We start from the raw sequence: 19,244 nt of genomic DNA on the forward strand, positions 1-19,244 counted from the left end.
TTGGGGCTGGGCAGCAGGTAGATTCAAAGTTCAATTTGTTCATAATCTTCCTAAATCCCACCCTCCCCGGCCCCTCCCAGACTCTACTCTAGCTCATTACTCTCACCTCCCCCTCCCCAGTATCTTGCAAACTGCCAGCTATGATGTTAATCCTTCATGATATCACTGTTAAATTCCAACCTAAACCGAAAAAGATTTAAGCAAACAAGGGATTCAGACATGAGGTGTTGTTTAATGTGTGCCAGTTTTAGTGTGTATACATGTGCATCCAAATACGTGTTAATCTCAGTCTGCATGGGCAGGAGCTCTGCTCTGGGCATAAAAAGTAATTGATTTCCCTTTCCTCTGAACAGAGAGAATATAACAACATCCTTATAAATCATACTTCCTAATTTCCTAATAGCGACTTAAGAACAGCAAGTCTAACTCTGGACCCTGAGGTGTGCATACGGGGTATCAGGCCCCAGCCCACTGGGTGCAGAGGACACTACCAGACCAGAGCCAACCAAACAGAGCACCAGTTCCAGAGTGATTCTCACACAGCTGGGGGGCAGCCCAGGCCTGGGGAACCCCTGATGGGAGCTTTCTCTCACCCATTATAAAGGGCCCCATCACTGCCAGTGTACCTGAGACTCAGAGGTATTTCCTACCTTACTACTACTGACAGCTGTAATTGGCTGTCTTCATGTGCTCATCTGCATCCACAGCCAGTTGTCAAGTTCACATGTGAGCTTGCATCTTTGCCTTACAGTTGTTTCTACCTAGAATTTCAGTCTCTCTTGTCCCCTATTTCCTCACTGAATGATTTCTTTCTCCCATCAGAGCAGTGACTGTCTCTGTATGTCAGACAGAGAATATTTCTCTGATGTCCCCAAAATATGGCAGGAGGGAGAGATTCGGGACCAACTACACACAGAAGAATAGTCACAGCAACAACCTGAAAGGAACTGAGATATTTCTCTCTTTTAAATCTTTTACTTACTCGTGTAATACAATGATCACCTACACACCGAACAATCATCCCAAGAAATAGAACATCTCTAATGGCCCTGGGTAACAATTTTATGAAGTATGTGTTTATGATTCCTTTTTTTCTTTCTTTCTTTTTTTTTTTTTTTTGGTGGCCTTATCACTTACATATGCATGCCTATACAATATATTGCTTAGTTTTCTTGAAGCTTTAACAGGTATTCTACTGGTTCTTAATATTGAATCTCAACACTATGCAAAAAGATTAATTGCTCGGAGCACATGGATGATGGATGTGGTCGATTGAGTGACAGACTCTTGGTTTTAGCTGGGGTCATGATCTCAAGGTCATGATATGGAGCCCCGCAGCAGGTTCCACGCTCAGCACAGAATCTGTTTGAGACTCTCTCTCCCTCTCCCTCTGCCCCTTCCTCACTCTCTCTCAAATAAATAAGTAAATTTTTTTAAAAATTGAAAAAACAAGATTTCCGGAGTCCAGAAGGGAGGGGGTTAGGGGGATGGGGTGACCGGGTGATGGTTATTAAGGAGGGCACGCATTGGGATGAGCACCGGGTGTTATAGCAACTAATTAATTGTTGAACACTAAAACAAACACTTATGATGTACTATATGCTGGCTAACTGAACATAATAAATAAATAAATAAATAAATAAGAAAAAATAAACAGAGTAATATGTGGGGTGCCTGGGTGGTTCAGTTGGTTAAGCATCCAACTCTTAATCTCAGCCCAGGTCTTGATCTCAGGGCTATAAGCTCAAGTCCAGCATTGGGCTTCACACTGAACATGGAGCCTACTTAAAAATAAAAATTAAAACTTAAAATTGGGAAAAAAAAGATTAATTCCTCTCTATATACCTATAGAGACAGGTTCATTCCTGTCAATGCTATGTATCTGAACTTATTTATCTGTTCTCTGTTAATGCCTATCCTCTCCTTTTTCACAGTTATGAAGACTGCTGCTAAGAGCACACATCTACATGTCTTCTGTACATTTTTGCAGAGTGACTCTTAGGTATAGTGTTAGGAGTGGAAATGCTGAGTCCTGAGGCGCATGAATGGGCAATTTTATAAGATTCAGCCATACTGTTTCTTCAAAGTGATTGTATTGATTTACATTCCCAGCAGCCACGGTTCAGAGATTCTATCAATGTACATTCTCACCATTACCTGACTTTTTCCAACTTTTAAAATTTTGCAATTGAACTAATGTATGATGTCATCTCATAGCGCACAGATTGCATTTACCTCATTACTAGTTAAATCTGTGGTACTTTCTCTATTGGTTTTTGGTCCACATGTGTTTCTTTTTCTGAGACAGTTCTGTTCATGTCTTTTGTCAACTTCCATGCTGAATTGTTTTACTTTTTCTTAGTGAATATTGGAATTTTTTAATGCCTTCTTTCCATCGATCCTTAGTTACTACATTTGTGCAAATAGATTCTCCAGATTTGTGGAGATTTTTAACTTTTTTTTTTGGCATTTGTTTTCATGAAGAGAAGCTCTTTAATGTAGTCAATGGTCTCACATTGGTTAGTCCGTTTTATACAGCTGTCATCTTGGTATGGGTATCATCTCATATAAGGAATCTTTCTTTAAGAGTAGCTATATTTCTTTCTACAGTTTCCACTTGAAATTTATGTCTTAACTCTATCTGGAGTTGATTATCATAAGTAATGTAAGTAGAGATTCAGTGACCTCTGTCCATATGGAGAACTGGTTTGTCGGCTCCATTTACTAGATAGTGCCTTCTATACCCACTGACATCCCATGCACTTCTCCCATGCCACAGAACTCCACACATGTCTAAATCTTACACAGGGCCTTGTGTCCCTTTCTGTGGGCCAGTTGGTCTATCCCTGTGCCCACATCAACTGTCTTAAATACTATAGCATTAAAATAAATGTTATCTGATACAGCAGACTTATTTTTTCTTCTAAAGAAATTTTAGTATTTTGGTCCATATAAATTTTAGAATCCAGACTCTTCCTCCTTACCTGTGTCTCCCCACCTTACTGTTTTGTCAAATTTCCCCAAAGCCCCTCCTGGTAGTTTAAGTTGTTCATGAGATGTGACCCCATGACCTGCCAGGGTCATCCATGCCCAAGTGTGACAACATGGCAGCCAGCAACAGGGCTCCTAAAAGTGAAAGAAACAGAAAGACACAAAAAAGTTATAGTCCCTCTGCTTTCTGATGGAAAATGCTTCTCTCATTCACTGGAAGTCTTGAAAACTTGCTCACAGCCTTCCTCCCTGTCCTCAAGGCTCACATGGGAGTTTGGCTAGATGACTTTACAGGCATTATCAGAGCCCTCCCCTCACCTTCTGAGCCTCCTGAAGTCAAAACACTTTTTTGTTTCTTTTCCTGGAACTCCTTGTTCTGCGGAGAAATGACGGTTTCACTTGCATGTCATGTAAATCTGGGTCTGCAACTATCAGCCAAGTCTTCCTGAGTGGGGAGCTCAAGTCAGAGGCTGTTGTCCTTCCTACTGTCTTTCACACATTACCCAGGCAGGATAGCGGCTCTCCAGCCCCTTGCTCCATGCAGTGACCTCAGGAGTACTCAGTGTCTGCATTTCCCAGGGAGGACAGGTCTGTGGAGTGTTGCTGGGTCAGGGGCTCCAGGGAACACTTGATTAGACTCAGCATTTTCTGTTGTTTTAGTGGAAACATCTGTGATTTCTGACATCAGAAACCTCTTTTCTCTCTGGAGTTGGTGAGTAAGCAAATTGCACCTGGAGTGATGGGAGGCTGGCTTGTGCTTGGAGGGCTGAGAGGCAGTGCTGGCTGGTGGAAAAGCTGTGGTTTTTGTGCATTGAACCATACCACCTCCTGGGTGGCTCAGAGAGTGTGAGAGGGCAGAGAACCTGCTCAAGGCCAAGGGAATAGGCCCTTAGTGATGCCTAGGAGGTCCCCTAGAAAGACTTCCAGGTACATATTTCTTGATGTCCCAGATTCAGATCCTTCATCTGAAGACAGAAATGGTTGTATAATGCCTTTGTAGAGCTATTAAGAAGATGAAATGAGAAATGTATGTCCCCATACACATATGAAGTTTTATTAATATAAATTTCCCACATTTCCTCCTACTTTTTCCTCCATTCACATCAGTGAACACACTTTCCCAGGCTGGATGACAAGTCCTGAGGATCCTACCAAGAGCCCTGCCCTTGTTACCTATCCTGATTCTTACGGAAGAGAATAATGTTTAACAGAAGCACACACACAACCTCAAGTTCAGTATAGGTCTGAATAGTAGGGCAGGAATTCATGTGGTAGAAACTCATTCAGGGCATGGAGTTTAGATGTCCACATCCCTCATCATCCAGGCTCTGCCCTTCTGAGGTTTTTCCTTTGCTCACTTGTTTCTTGGACTTCCGTGATGCTCCCCTCCTCCTGGTTAGTGACTCACTAGCTCAACATGCAATTGGTCATCCTTCAGGGAAGTTGCAGAGAGAGCAGCCCATTGAAGCGCCTGAACAGCTTGGGGAACATGACAAAAGGGATCCCAGGGGATGTGGAGAGAGAACATCAAAAGTGTCTGCAAAGAGTCAGTCTCTGGAGGGTAAGGGAGTTCCCTTTAAGTACATAAGTAGAAGTAAGTGAATTTCTCTGCTATGACAACTATAAAAGAAGCCCCCCCCAAAGGAGAAGGCTCATCTAATGCTCATCAGAACCTTGGTTCATCCTTTCTGTATATGGGGAGTCTTAAAAGGTGGAAATTTGTATGCATTCCCTGTTCACTTCCATTCAAACACCTCCTCTTCGTGTATCCATTTCACAAGTTTTTATTGAGCATATCATTATACACTTTTCTAGTCACAAGAGAAAAAGTAGGAAACAAAACAAAAATGCCTGCCTTCATGGGTTGGGGAGACAGTGGGACCAGAGAGGATACAGACAAATGAGTAGATTAGGATGGAAAATATACAATCTATCAGGTATATTTCAGGAAAATATACAACCAAGTGTGCTGGTGGTGTAGAGGACCAGCAGGAGAGGGTTGCAGATTAATTAGAGTGGTCAGGGAAGCACCCCTGAGAGGGAAAACCTCAAAGAGGGCAGACAGTGAGCTTTGGGGCTATCTGGAGCCATAAACGCAAGGAAACAGAGGTGGGAACAGGTCTGGTCTATTGGAGGAATAACAGGGAGGTGATGGAGACAAAACAAAGTGAGAGGGGGAAGCAGGGCCTAAAGGGAGTGCAGACAGGACACAGGGACGGCCTTCAAGGAGTATGTTTTTCCCCCAGTGAGGCCAAAGCTAGTGGCAAGTTGTGAACAGAAAGGAGTCCTGTAAAAAAGTCACTGGTTGCTACTTCTGATGAGACTGTCTGAGGAAAGGCCTGAGCAGAGGTGGGTTAGGGGAGGAAAACTTTCCCTCTACCCTCCTAGGTTCCATAGCTGGGTCAATGAAGCAAACCCAAGTTAACAGGATAAAAGGTATACAACTCTATTAATTTTTACTATATTATACCATAGGGGCATCACAGGAAAAAAAATTGAGTATCCAAACAGCTGAGAGATTTGAGAGTTTATCTATTATCTTAATAGGGGAAGGGAGGGGAAATGTAGTCCTCTTAGTAGGGAACAAATGGTTTTTAGGAAAGATGAATGGGGCCTTTGAAGAAGGTATGGGAGGTATGATAGTTTATGACAAAGTTTGTCTGCGTGTGGTATAGACTTCTATTCTCCTCTCCGGTAATGAGTCATTCTTCTATGGCTGATGAAATCCCAGGCAGGGTATTTATGACAATTGAGTTCCTTTTGAAAGATCTGTCTTTACACACATAAAGGGAGTTCAGAGAAAGCTTCTTCCCACATTTGCTGTTTTTCAAGTGCCTTCAACTCAAAATAATCAATATACCAAAGCAGTCTATTTAGGGGCAGTGTGTCCTGGATCTTTTTTATGGGTCACCCCTGGGAGGCTATCTACAATTATTCCAAGTAGAGATGATGGTGTTTGGACCTGGGTGATAGTGGTGAGAATAAAAGAAATCAATGGATTCTCAGTAGACTTGGAAGTTCAAGCTGCAGGATTGCAGATGTGGAACATGAAAGAACAAAGATGGTGTGGATGGCCTCAAGTGCAACTGGGTGAGGGGGGGAGGGCGGTGATACTGAGATTAACTGGAAAAGAAAAAGGGGTAGGGGTTCAGATTAGGTTTGGGCATGTTCAGTTATTCCAGATATCCTAGACATATAAGGGGAAGATGTTGCATAAACATTGGAATATTTCGGTCTGGACTCAGGGGAGAGGCCTGGGAGAAAAATTTGAGAGTTGGAAGTTTGTAATTGGTACTCGACAACATAAAACAAGATAAGATAATGAAGGAAGTAGATATGTTTTTAAAATAATTCAGCCAAGTAAATTTGAAGATCTAATTGGCTTTATTAAATGATTCATGAATTGAGTAACATCCCACCTAGCATATACAAAGGAGCTCTGCTGAGTTGCAGAAAAGAAAATATTTTTAAAGGCAGAAAGAGGGCTTAAAAAAGAAAGGAACCTATTAGCAAGAAATGCATTGTTTAGTCAAGATTGCCCTCCTAAGGGAGAAAGGTCTCTCAGGGGACTACTGGCCAGGAAATTCCAGTTAAGCTAAAGTTTACATTCCTGAGGGGGTTGAAACTGCAGTTAGGTTAGGTATTAAATCTTGGTTTACTGACATGGAACCTTAACTTAAGTGACTCCATTATGGGCCTGTGGTTTTTCTTTTTAACAGATGTTTGTGAGGCAGGACTGAGCCTATGAACATCTCAAATTTTAGATCTCACTGTGGGGAGAATGTATACACAAAGCAAGGCATGTTCAGCCTTATCCACTTCCTAAACCAGTTAACAAACTGGTTTTTTTAAAAATTTTCTTCCACCTTTGAAATGAAATGGCTTCTCATTGTTCAAGTATCTTTCCTTTTATGGTTTAAAGCTAAGTGCAATACTATGGGTGGGAATACAAACTGGTGCAGCCACTCTGGAAAATAGTATGGAGGTTCCTCAAAAAGTTAAAAAAAAAAAACCACCCTACAACCTAACAATTACAATACTAGGTATTTACCCAAAGGATACAAAAATACAGATTTGAAGGGCTACATGCACCCCAATGTTTATAGGAGCATTATCAACAATGGCCAGAATATGGAAAGAGCCTAAATAACCATGGGCTGATGAATGATAAAGAAGATGTGTATATGTGTATATGTGTGTGTGCATGTATATATATGTATATATATATGTATATATATATATATGTATATAATATGTGTGTATATATATATACACATATATATATATAATATATATGTATATATATATACACACAATGACATATTAGTCATCAAAAAGAATGAAATCTTGCCATTTACAATAACATGGATAGAGCTAGAGTGTACTATGCTAAGCAAAATAAGTCAGTCACAGAAAGAAAAATACCATATGATTTCACTCATATGCGGAATTTAATAAACAAAAGAGATGAACATATGGGAAGGGGGGAAGGGAGGGGCAGGAGAGGGAAGCAAATCATAAGAGACTCAACAATAGAGAAAAAACTGAAGTTGATAGAGGGCAGTGGGTGGGGGATGGGCTAGATGGGCAATGGGTGTTTTATGTAAGTGATGAATCACTAAATTCTGCTCCTGAAACCAATATTACACTATATGTTAGCTAACTAGAATTTAAATAAAGATATGAAAAGAAAAAATAAAGCTAAGTGTGATAGACATCAGAATGTTACTCATCCTTTCTCACTTCTGGCTGAGGCATGGCAACAATTGCAGCTCAATTTCAAGGCAAACTGCCACATACAGATTTCAAATGAGGTGGTCATGAACTGGTTAGATTACTGTCACAGCTCTCACTTGTATAGAAGGTACAAGATGGTAAGTGTGAGGGGATTCCTAGAAGGAACTCTTAAACCCCTTGGAATTTCCTGAGCAATAGGAGTGTCTTTTGTATGCTAATGAGATGACTGGGGTAGAGAGCCTTCAGGATGGGGGCTCGTGACCAGAAATACCAAGCCAAGATTAGAAGGTTAGAACTTTCAGCCTCCTTCTTCCTTCCTTCCCCCAACTTCCAGGGAGGTGAGGGGGACTAGAGACTGAACTCAATCACCAATGGCCAATGATTTCATCAATCGTTGTCTATGTAATAAAACTGCCATGAAAACCCCTAACAGGGTCAGTTCCTGACTTACTAACTCAGTGTTGTTTGGGGCATCTCTCTATGTTGATGTGCCTAGATCTACTTTATTCCTTCTGACACAGTGGTCAGTCAAACATATATCCTACTATTTATTAACTATAAAATTATAATTTTACTAACTAAAATTATAATACAAATATATTAATTATAAAAGACATGGTATCACCCAGGGTACAGGCAAAACTACTGTAAAAGAAGGACCCAAACACAGAGAATGAGCACCAGGACAACCTCTCTTTCCCTTTTAGGACAGTGCAAAGGTGCACACACCATATAACTGGGTGCTGAGCACCTCTCCAGTCAGGCAGAACTCAGGCGCCACCTATCTTCACACTCCAACATCTCCATGTCCTTGCCCCCATCTGAGTATTTCTCTCAGTGGAGCAACCAAGAGGCTGGCCCTGCTCTGCTTATCAAATCAAGTTTGGCTAATATTTCACTCAGTTATTTCACATCTCCTCTATATCTCCAATGGAAAGCCAGCTCTACGAAATCAGGGATTTCCATTTCTGCAGCTCCAGTGTTATGACATTATCTAGCACACAATAGAAACTCAGTAAGAATTTGCTTAGAGAATAAAGGAAGAATTTGCTTCTAGAATAAAGAAATAAAAGAAGGAATTATCAACCTGAAAATAAAGAGCCACAATGAGAGGCAAATGAGCATTTATTTGGTATTAAAGAATTGCAATTGAGGGAGCACAAATCCAGGTAAATACCCAAACAGTGTTCCCACTCATAGAGTGAAAGCAAAAGTGTTTTTTTTTAATTTTTTATTTAAATTCAATTTAGTTAACATATACTGTATTATTAGTCTCAGGAGTAGAATTTAGTGATTAATCATTTGCATATAACATCCAGTGCTCATTACATCGAATGCCCTCCTTAAAGCCCATCACACAAACCCCCACCCTTCTAACAACCTTCCAAAAACCCTCAGTTTTTTTCCTAGAGTTAAGAGTCTCTTATGATTTCCTGCTACTCTGTGTTCATCTTATTTTATTTGTCCTTCCCTTCCCCTGCATTCATCTGTTTTGTTTCTTAACTTCCACATATGAATGAAGTCATATAGTATTTGTCTTTCTCTGACTGACTTATTTCGTTTAGCATAAGACACTGTAGGTCCTTCCATGTCATTGCAAATGGCAAGATTTCATTCTTTTTTATGGCTGAGTAATATTCCATTATAAATACATGTACCACCTCTTCTTTATCAATTCACCTGTCAATGGACATCTGGGTTCTTTCCCAGATGTCTTATTTGGGCTACTGTGGACATTGCTCTATAAACATTGGGGTGCATGTGCTCCATTGAATAACTACGTTTGTATCCTTTGGATAAATACCTAGTGGTGCAATTGCTGGATCATAGGGTAGCTCTACTTTTAACATTTTGAGGGACTCCCATACTGTTTTCTAGAGTGGCAGCACCAGTTTGCATTCCCACCAACAGTGTATGAAGGTTCCAAAAGCAAAGGGTTCTTATGAGGAAAAGGAAGGAGGTGTCAACCTTAAAAATAAAATAGCCAGTTATTTTATTAGCAAAATTAGTTTATTCAGGAATAGCAGATGAACTGGAATTATTTGGGACAAGCAAACTATGGCAAACCACAGACAAGTCCAAAGAGACAAAGGGAAGATCAACTTTTATTAGGATTTAGGAGGGAATTGGAGAAGGACATTTTGAACAAGAGTTCATTAGAGAAGAACAAGAGTTTCAGGTTGTGGTGGTTTCTCATTGGCTGTAAGTTGTGGTTAGTGTGTTATTGCTAGGTCAAGGAGAGAGCTTCCTTCTTTTTCTTAAATGAAGAGATAAAATTCCTATGTGAAAAGTGTCCTACCTTGTCAAGATAAGAATTATCTTCCAGGGACACAAGATGGTGGAGGACTAGGGAACCCCGTTTCAACTGGTCCCCTGAATTTAGCTGGATATCTATAAAACCATTTTGAACACCCATGAAATCAGCCTGAGATGTAAGAATATATATCTGGATCTCTACGAGCAAAAAGCAACTGCTTTTTGCAATGTAGGACATGCAGAGTCGTGAATCTGCGGGGAGATATCAGAAGATAAACCGAAGAGGGAGGGAGCCTCCATAAGCTGGCTCCTGGAAAGTGATATTAACACTGGAGTGCAAAATCAGAACCCTTATTAATCTGCTCTAGTGAGAGACATCCTTCTCTGAAAGGGGCTCCAGAAATGAAAAGGCAGAAATATAGGTAAGGCATTGTGGTCTCAGGGTAGGAGGAACAACAAAACAAAAGCAGATTCCTGAACAAGTAGAGTGCCCGAGCAGTGGAGCCAGGATGCAGGTTATGGTCAGCGAGCCCAGGAAGGGACTCTCAGCTTGGCTCACCAAAAACCAGGAGCTGGGACGGTCAATAATCGCTCTTCTCTTGAACAGCCTGAAAAAATCTGGAACCTGTGCCCATGACCGGGCAAAAACTCATATAGCAGTAGCGGCCTGGAAAGGGCTTTAGTGAGGCATCCAGACAAGATCCAGGAACTTCAGGTGTGCGAGTGAGCCCCCGGCCACTTGCGGTTTTAAAATCACAAAGTCCCTGGCTGGGGGACTACCTCTGAGAGAGTTGCTGCGGGAGTGCACCGTGGGAGGCTGTGGTTTTCAGCAATGCATACAGAAGTGCAACTGTTTGTCCTGGAGGGTTTATTAAGGAGGGCAGACTGAATTTTCTGCTCTAGGTTAGAGGTTTGGCTGCAGCCATTTTTGCTCTGATCCTCTGAAGAGGCTTGGAAAGCCCCTAGGGAACAAAAACCACACAGAGGACCAGGTTTCACTGAGCCCATCTCCCTGACAGGGGGTGGGGCAAATCCAAAAGGGCAGGGTTACCTGAGAAACATCTCTGCAAGCCCCTCCCCCAAAAGACAGTCTGGAAGAACAGGTGGACAACAATCCTATGGAACCTATAAGACTGTAAAACTACAACACCAGGGGAAAATTGTATATTGAGCTCTAAGTGTTGCCTCACAACTTGTTTATTTTTCAGATAAAATTCTCCTTTTTTAATTTCTTTTTCTTATGCTTTTTCTGTTTTTTTTTTCTTTTTATCTTCTCATTTCAGCTAGATGTTTATTATCTCAGCTTATATTTCACAGTCACTTTGTAACTTGGATTTTTTTAACACCTATATTTTTTATAGATATATGCTTTATTTTAGTCCTTTTTTCAATCTATTCAATTTTACCTTTATATAAATGTTTTACTTTCCTTGTAATTTTGGGATGTAGTGTCCTAACACACACCCCAAAATGCACCCAGGAAAAACTGAAACACCCTGCTTTGTCCGCACTGACAGATTATAGCCACCTTCTTCCTTTTTAATTTTATTCTTTTGTATCATTTTGGCTTTGTTTTTTTGGTGGTGGCTTCTGACCACTCCGGATTTTGCTAGGGTGCATCTTGCTTAGGACATGGCTGATATTTTGGACTCTACTCATTCACTCAACCATCCCTCCACAGAATGGCTAGGAGGAGGAACTCTCAACAAAGAAAAGAAACAGAGACAATGGCCTCTGCCACTGAACTAATGGATATGAATATAAGCAAGATGTCAGAGATAGAATCAGGATAGCAATCATGAAGTCAACAGCTAGGCTTGAAAAAAGTATTACTGACAATATAGAACTCTAAGAGCAGAAATGAGATCTAATCCAGCTGAACTTAAAATTGCTATGAATGAGATGCAGTCTAAGCTGGATACTCTAATATCCAGGGTAAATGAGGCAGAAGAGAGAATCAGTGATCTAGAAGATAAGAAAGAAAGTTGAGGAAAACAGAGATATGCTGCTAGTAATACATGAAAAAAGGATATGAGAGATTAATGATACATGGAATGTTCCAATAATTATTGGGATCCTGGGAGGGTAGAGAGAGAGAGAGAGAGAGGGCTAGAAGGTATAAGCAAATCATAGCTAAGAACTTCCCTAATTTGGGGAGGGAAAGAAGCATTTGAGTCCAAGAGGCAGAGAGGACCCCTCCCAAAATCAATAAAAATAGATCAACACTCACATATAATAGTGAAGCTTGCAAATTTTACAGCCAAAGAAATAATCCTGAGACTAGCTAGGGAGAGGAGGTTCCTTACATATGCAGGGAGGAACAACAAAATAACATCAGACCTGTCCACAGAAACCTGGCAAGCTAGAAAGGGCTGGCAAGACATATTCAGGGTACTAAATGAGAAGAACATGCAGCCAAGAATACATTATCCAGCAAGACTGTCATTCAGAATGGATGAAGAGATAAAGAGCTTTCAGGACAGGCAGAAACTGAAAGAATATGTGACCACCAAGCCAGCCTTGCAAAAAATATTAAGAGGGATACTATAAATGAAGAAAGACCCCAAGAGTAATATGGACCAGAATTAACAAAGACAATCTATAGAAACAAGGATTTTACAGGCAATACAATGACACTAAAGTCATATCTTTCAATAGCTACTTTGAATGTAAATGGGTTGAGTGCTCCCATTAAAAGACACAGGGTTTCAGATTAGATAAAAAAGCAGGACCCATCCACATGCAGTCTACAAGAGGCTCATTTGGAACCTAAAGACACCTCCAGATTTAAAGTGAGGGGATGGAGAACCATTTACCACACTAATGGACCTCAAAAGAAAGCTGGGATAGCAATCCTGATATCAGACAAATTAGATTTTAAACCAAAGATTATAGTAGGAGACATAGAGGGACACTATATCATACTTAAAAAGTTTATCCAACAAAAAGATCAAACAATTGTAAATATCTATGCCCCCAACATGGGAGCAGCCAATTATATGAACCAATTAATAACCAAAATAAAGAAACATATTGATAATAATACATTAATAGTAGGAGACCTCAACACTCCACTCACAGCAATGGACAGATCATCTAAGCAGAAGATCAACAAAGAATAAAGAGCTTTGAGTGGCACATTGCACCAGATGGACTTCATAGATATATACAGAACATTCCATCCTAAAACAACAGAATACTCATTCTTCTTGAGTGCACATGGAACTTTCTCCAGAATAGACCACATAATGGGTCACAAATCAGGTCTCAACTGATACCAAAAGATTGAGATAATTCCCTGCATATTTTCAGATGACAATGCTTTGAAACTGGAATTCAATCACAAGAAATTTGGAAGAAATTCAAACACTTGGAAATTAAAGAGCATCCTGCTAAAGAATGATTGGGTCAACCAGGAAATTAAGGAAGAAGTTAAACAATTCATGCAACCAATGAAAATGAAAACAAATCAGTTCAAAACTTATGGGATACTGCAAAGGCAGTCCTAAGAAGGAAGTACATAGCCATCCAAGCCTCTCTTAAAAAATTAGAAAAATCCCAGATGCACAAGCTAACCTTACACCTAAAGGACCTGGAGAAAAAACAACAAATAAGCACAAACCAAGCAGGAGAAGAGAAATAATAAAGATTGGAGCCAAAATCAATGAAATAGAAACCAGAAAAACAGTAGAACAGATCAACAAAACTAGAAGCTGGTTCTTTGAAAGAATTAATAAGATCAATAAACCTCTGGCCAGACTTATCCAAAAGAAAAGAGAAAGGACTCAAATTAATAAAATTATGAATGAAAGGGGAGGGATCATGACTAACACCAAGGAAATAGAAACAATCAGTAGAAATTATTACCAGCAACTACATGCCAGCAAATTAAGCAATCTGGAAGAAATGGATGCCTTCCTGGAAACTTATAAACTACCAAGACTGAAACAGGCAGAAATACACAATCTGAATAGACGAATAACCAGTAACAAAATTGAAGCAGTGATTAAAGCCTCCCAAAAAACAAGAGTCCAGGGCTAGACAGCTTCCCAGGGGAATTCTACCAAACATTTGAAGAAGAAATCATACCTACTCAACTGCAGCTGTTTCAAAAAATAGAAATGGAAGGAAAACTTCCAAACTCGTACTATGAGGCCAGCATTACCCTGATCCCAAAACTAGCCAAAGATCCAATCAAAAAGGAGAATTACAGACCAATATCCCTGATAAATATGGATGCTAAAATATTCACCAAGATCCTAGCCAACAGGATCCAACAGTACATTAAAAGGATTAGTTACCATGACCAGGTGGGGTTTATTCCTGGGATGCAAGGGTGGTTCAACATTTGCAAATCAATCAACGTGACAGATCACATTAACAAAAGAAGAGACAAGAACCATATGATCCTCTCAATTAATGCAGAAAAAGCATTTGACAAAATACAGCATCCTCTCCTGATTAAAACTCTTCAAAATAGAGGGCTAGAGGGAACATTCCTCAATTTCATAAAAACCATCTATGAAAAACCCACAGCGAATATCATTCTCAATGGGGAAAAACTAAGAGCATTCCCCTTAAGGTCAGGAACATGACAGGGATCCCCACTCTCACCACTTTTGTTCAACATAGTACTGGAAGTCCTAGCCTCAGCAATCAGACAACAAAAAGAAATAAAAGGCATTCAAATGGGCAAACAAGAAGTCAAATTCTCTTCGTAGATAACATGATACTTTATGTGGAAAACCAAAAAGATTCTACCCCCAAATTGCTGGGACTTATACAGCAATTGAGCAATGTGGCAGGATACAAAATCAATGCTCAAAAATCAATTGCATTTCTATACACTAATAGTGTGTGTGAAGAAAGAGAAATTAAGGGATTGATCCTATTTATAATAGCACCAAAAACCATAAGATACCTAGGAATAAACCTAACCAATGAGGTAAAGGATCTATACTCTAGAAACTACAGAACACTTACGAAAGAAATTGAGGAAAACACAAAGAGATGGAAAAACATTCCATGCTCATGGATTGGAAGAATAAACGTTGTGAAAATGTCTGTGTTGCCCAGAGCAAACTACATTTTCAATGCCATCCCTACCAAACTACCACTGACATTTTTCACAGAGCTGGAACAAACAAACCTAAAATTTGTATGGAACCATAAAAGACCCTGAATCACCAGAGTTATGTTGAAAAAGGAAACCCAAAGCTGGGGACATCACAATGCCTGACTTCAAGCTATATTACAAAGCTGTGATCATCAAGACAGCATGGTATTGGCACAAAAACAGACACATAGATCAATGAAACAGAATAGAGAGCCCAGAAATGAACCTTCAACTCTATGGTCAGCTAATCTTCAACAAATCAGGAAAGAATATGAAATGGAAAAAAGACAGTCTCTTCAATAAATGGTGCTGGGATAATTGGACAGCTACATGCAGAAGAATGAAACTGGACCATTCTCTTACACCATACACAAAGATAACTAAAAATGGATGAAAGATCTCAATGTGAAACAGGAATCCATCAAAATCCTAGAGGAGAACATAGGCAGTAACCTCTCCAACATTGGCCACAGTGACTTCTTTCAAGACATGTCTCTAAAGCAAGGGAAACAAAAGCAAAAATGAACTTTTGGGACTTCATCAAGATAAAAAGCTTCTGCACAGCAAAGGAAACAGTCAACAAAACTAAGATGCAACCCATGGAATGGGAGAAGATATTTACAAATGACATTACAGATAAAGGACTAGTATCCAAGATCTATAAAGAACTTCTCAAAACACCCAAAAAATGATGATAATAATCCAGTCAATAAACAGGCAGAAGACATGAACAGACACTTCTCCAAAGAAGACATACAAATGGCTAACAGACACATGAAAAAAATGTTCAACATAGCTAGCCCTCAGGGAAACACAAATCAAAACCACAATGAGATACCACTTTATACCAGTTAAAGTGGCTAAAATTAACAAGACATGAAACACGTGTTGGTGAGGACATGGAGAAAGGGGAACCTCTTACACTGTTGGTGGGAATGCAAGCTGGTACAGCCGCTCTGGAAAACAGGTTGGAGGTTCCTCAAGATGTTAAAAATAGAGCTACCCTATGACCCAGCAATTGCACTACTAGGTATTTACCCCAACAATACAAGGTAGTGAAAAAAGGGGCACATGCACCCCAATGTTCACAGTAGCAATGTCCATAATAGCCAAACTGTGGAAGGAACCAAGATACCCTTCAACAGATGAATGGATAAAGAAGATGTGATTCATATATACAATGGAATATTAGCCATCAGAAAGGATGAATACCCACCATTTGCATCAACATAGATGGAACTGGAGGAGATTATGCTAAATGAAATAAGTCAAGCAGAGAAAGACAATTATCATAAGGTTTCACTCATATGTGGAATATAAGAAATAGTGCAGAGGACCACAAGGGAAAGGAGGGAAAATCAGAGAGGGAGACAAACCATGAGAGACTCTGGACTCCAGGAAACAAACTGAGGGTTACAGAAGGGAGGCAGTGGGAGGAAGGGGTAACAGGGTGTTGGGTATTAAGGAGGGTATGTGTGGTGATGGACACTAGGTATTACAAGCAACTAATGAATCATTGAACACTACATCAAAAATTAAATATGTATTATATGTGGGCTAATTGAACTAACTAAATAAATAAATAAATAAGACCCTTCAAAGCAGCAAGAGAAAAGGAAACAGTTACATACAAAGGAAACTCTATAAGGCTATGAGCTGATTTCTCAGCAAAACTTTCTGGCCAAAAAGAAGCAGTATGATATATTCAAAGTGCTGAAAGGTAAAAATTGCAATATTATCATGCAAAATTGAAAGAGAGATAAAAAATATTCCAGACAAACAAAAGTTAATGTCCATCACTGCTAAAACAGCCTTACAAGAAATGTTAAAGGAAATTCTTTAAGTGGAAAAAAAAAGGCCTTAACTAGAAGTAAAAAAAAAAGAAAGAAAAAAAAATTGCACAGGTAAAAGCAAACATATAGTAAAGGTAGTAAATTAATCACTTATAAAGCCAGTATGGAGGTTAAAACACAAAAGTAGTAAAATCATTTATATCTACAAGAATTAGTCAAGGGATACACAAAATAAAAAGATGTAAAATATGACATCATATACATAAGATGTGGAGTGGTGAATAAAAATTTAGTGGTTTTAGAATGTGTTTGAACTTAAGAAATCATCAACTTAATATAGACTGGTATACATACAGGATGTTATATATGAACCCAATGGTAACTACAAATCAAAAACCTGTGATAGATACACAACAAAAAAACAAACAAAGAGAAAGAAATACAAGCATAACACTACAGAAAGCCATCAAACCACAAAGGAAGAGAGCAAAAGAAGAAAGGAACAGAAAAGAACACAAAACAACCAGAAAACAATGAACAAAATGACAATAAGTACATACCTATTAATAATTACTTTTTTTAAAAGATTTTATTTATTTATTTGAGACAGAGAGAATGAGAGAGAGAGAGCACATGAGAGGGGGGAGAGTCAGAGGGAGAAGCAGGCTCCCTGCTGAGCAGAGAGCCCGATGCGGGACTCGATCCAGGGACTCCAGGATCATGACCTGAGCCGAAAGCAGTCGCTTAACCAACTGAGCCACCCAGGCGCCCAATTACTTTTTTTTTTTTTTTTAAAGATTTTATTTATTTATTTGACAGAGAGAAATACAGCGAGAGAGGGAACACAAGCAGGGGGAGTGGGAGAGGGAGAAGCAGGCTCCCCGCAGAGCAGGGAGCCCGATGCGGGACTCGATCCCAGGACCCTGGGATCATGACCTGAGCCGAAGGCAGTCGCTTAACCAACTGAGCCACCCAGGCGCCCTACTTTTTTTTTTATTAAGTAGGCTCCAGGCCCAGAGTGGAGCCCAATGCAGGGCTTGAACCCACAACCCTGAGATCAAGACCTAAGCTGAGATCAACTGTCAGATGCTCAAACAACTGAGCCACCCAGGTGCCCCTATTAATAATTACTTTATTTTTTTTTGATTATTTAAATTCAATTAATACAAAAATGTATTAGAACTGATAAATGGCTTCAGTAAAGTTTCAGGATACAAAATTAATATACAAAAATCTGTTATGTTTCTATACACTATTAACAAAGCAGCAGATAAAATCAGAAAGGGAGACAAACCATAAGAGACTCTTAACTCTAAGAAACAAACTGAGGGTTGCTGGAGGGGAGGTAGGTGGGAGGATGGGATAACTGGTTGATGGACATTAAGGAGGGTACATGATGTAATGAGCACTGGGTGTTATATGCAACTGCTGAATCACAAAACTTTACCTCTGTGGAACACCTGGGTGGCTCAGTCAGTTAAGCATCTGCCTTCAGCTCAGGTCATGATGCCAGGGTCCTGGGATCGAGTCCTGCATCAGGCTCCTTGCTCAGCAGGGAGCCTGCTTGTCCCTCTGCCTGCCGTTCCCCCTGCTTGTGCTCTCTCTCTCCTTCTCTGACAAATAAATAAAATCTAAAAAAAAAACTACCTCTGAAATTAATAATTATGTTAATTAATTGAATTTAAATTTAAAAAAAAAACAACAAAACAGCAGAAAGAAAATTAAGAAAACAATCTCATATATAATTGCACCAAAAAGAATAAAATACCTAGGAATAGATTTAACCAAGGAGGTGAAAGACCTATATTCTGAAAAGTACAAAACAGTTAGAAAAGAAATTGAACATGATACAAACAAATGTAAAGTTATATCATGCTCAAGGGTTAAAAGAATTAAGATCATTTAAATGTCCATACAACCCAAAGCAATCTACAGATTAAATACAATCCCTATCAAAATACAAATAATATTTTACACAGAACTAGAACAAATAATAATGAATTTTGTATGGAACCACAAAAGATTTTGAATAGACAAGGAATCTTGAGAAAGAATAACAAAGATGGAGGTGTCCTGACAATTTCAAGATATACCACAGGGGGAGGAGAGAGATGGCGGAGGAGTAGGAGACCTGGATTTCGTCTGGTCCCAGGAATTCAGCCGGATAGGGATCAAACCATTCTGAACACCTACGAAATCAACAGGAGATCGAAGAAAAGAATAGCAGCAACTCTCTGCACAGAAAAGGGGCCACTTTCTGTAAGGTAGAACTTGCAGAGAAGTGAATCCGAGGCGATATTCGGGAGGATAGACGATGGGGAGGGGGCCTCCGTTGGCCGCTTCTGGGAAGT

General features: G+C 39.7%; 1 protein-coding gene across 1 annotated transcript in view; it reads right to left on the bottom strand.

The window, feature by feature from the left end:
• The window catches only part of RASGEF1C (RasGEF domain family member 1C), an 838,438-nt gene that overhangs the window by 638,649 nt on the left and 180,545 nt on the right, over positions 1-19,244 (bottom strand). The gene's annotated exons all lie outside the window — the stretch shown is intronic.

Source organism: Neomonachus schauinslandi, chromosome 7 (assembly GCF_002201575.2).
Source record: "Neomonachus schauinslandi chromosome 7, ASM220157v2, whole genome shotgun sequence".
NCBI classification, from domain to species: Eukaryota; Metazoa; Chordata; class Mammalia; order Carnivora; family Phocidae; genus Neomonachus; species Neomonachus schauinslandi.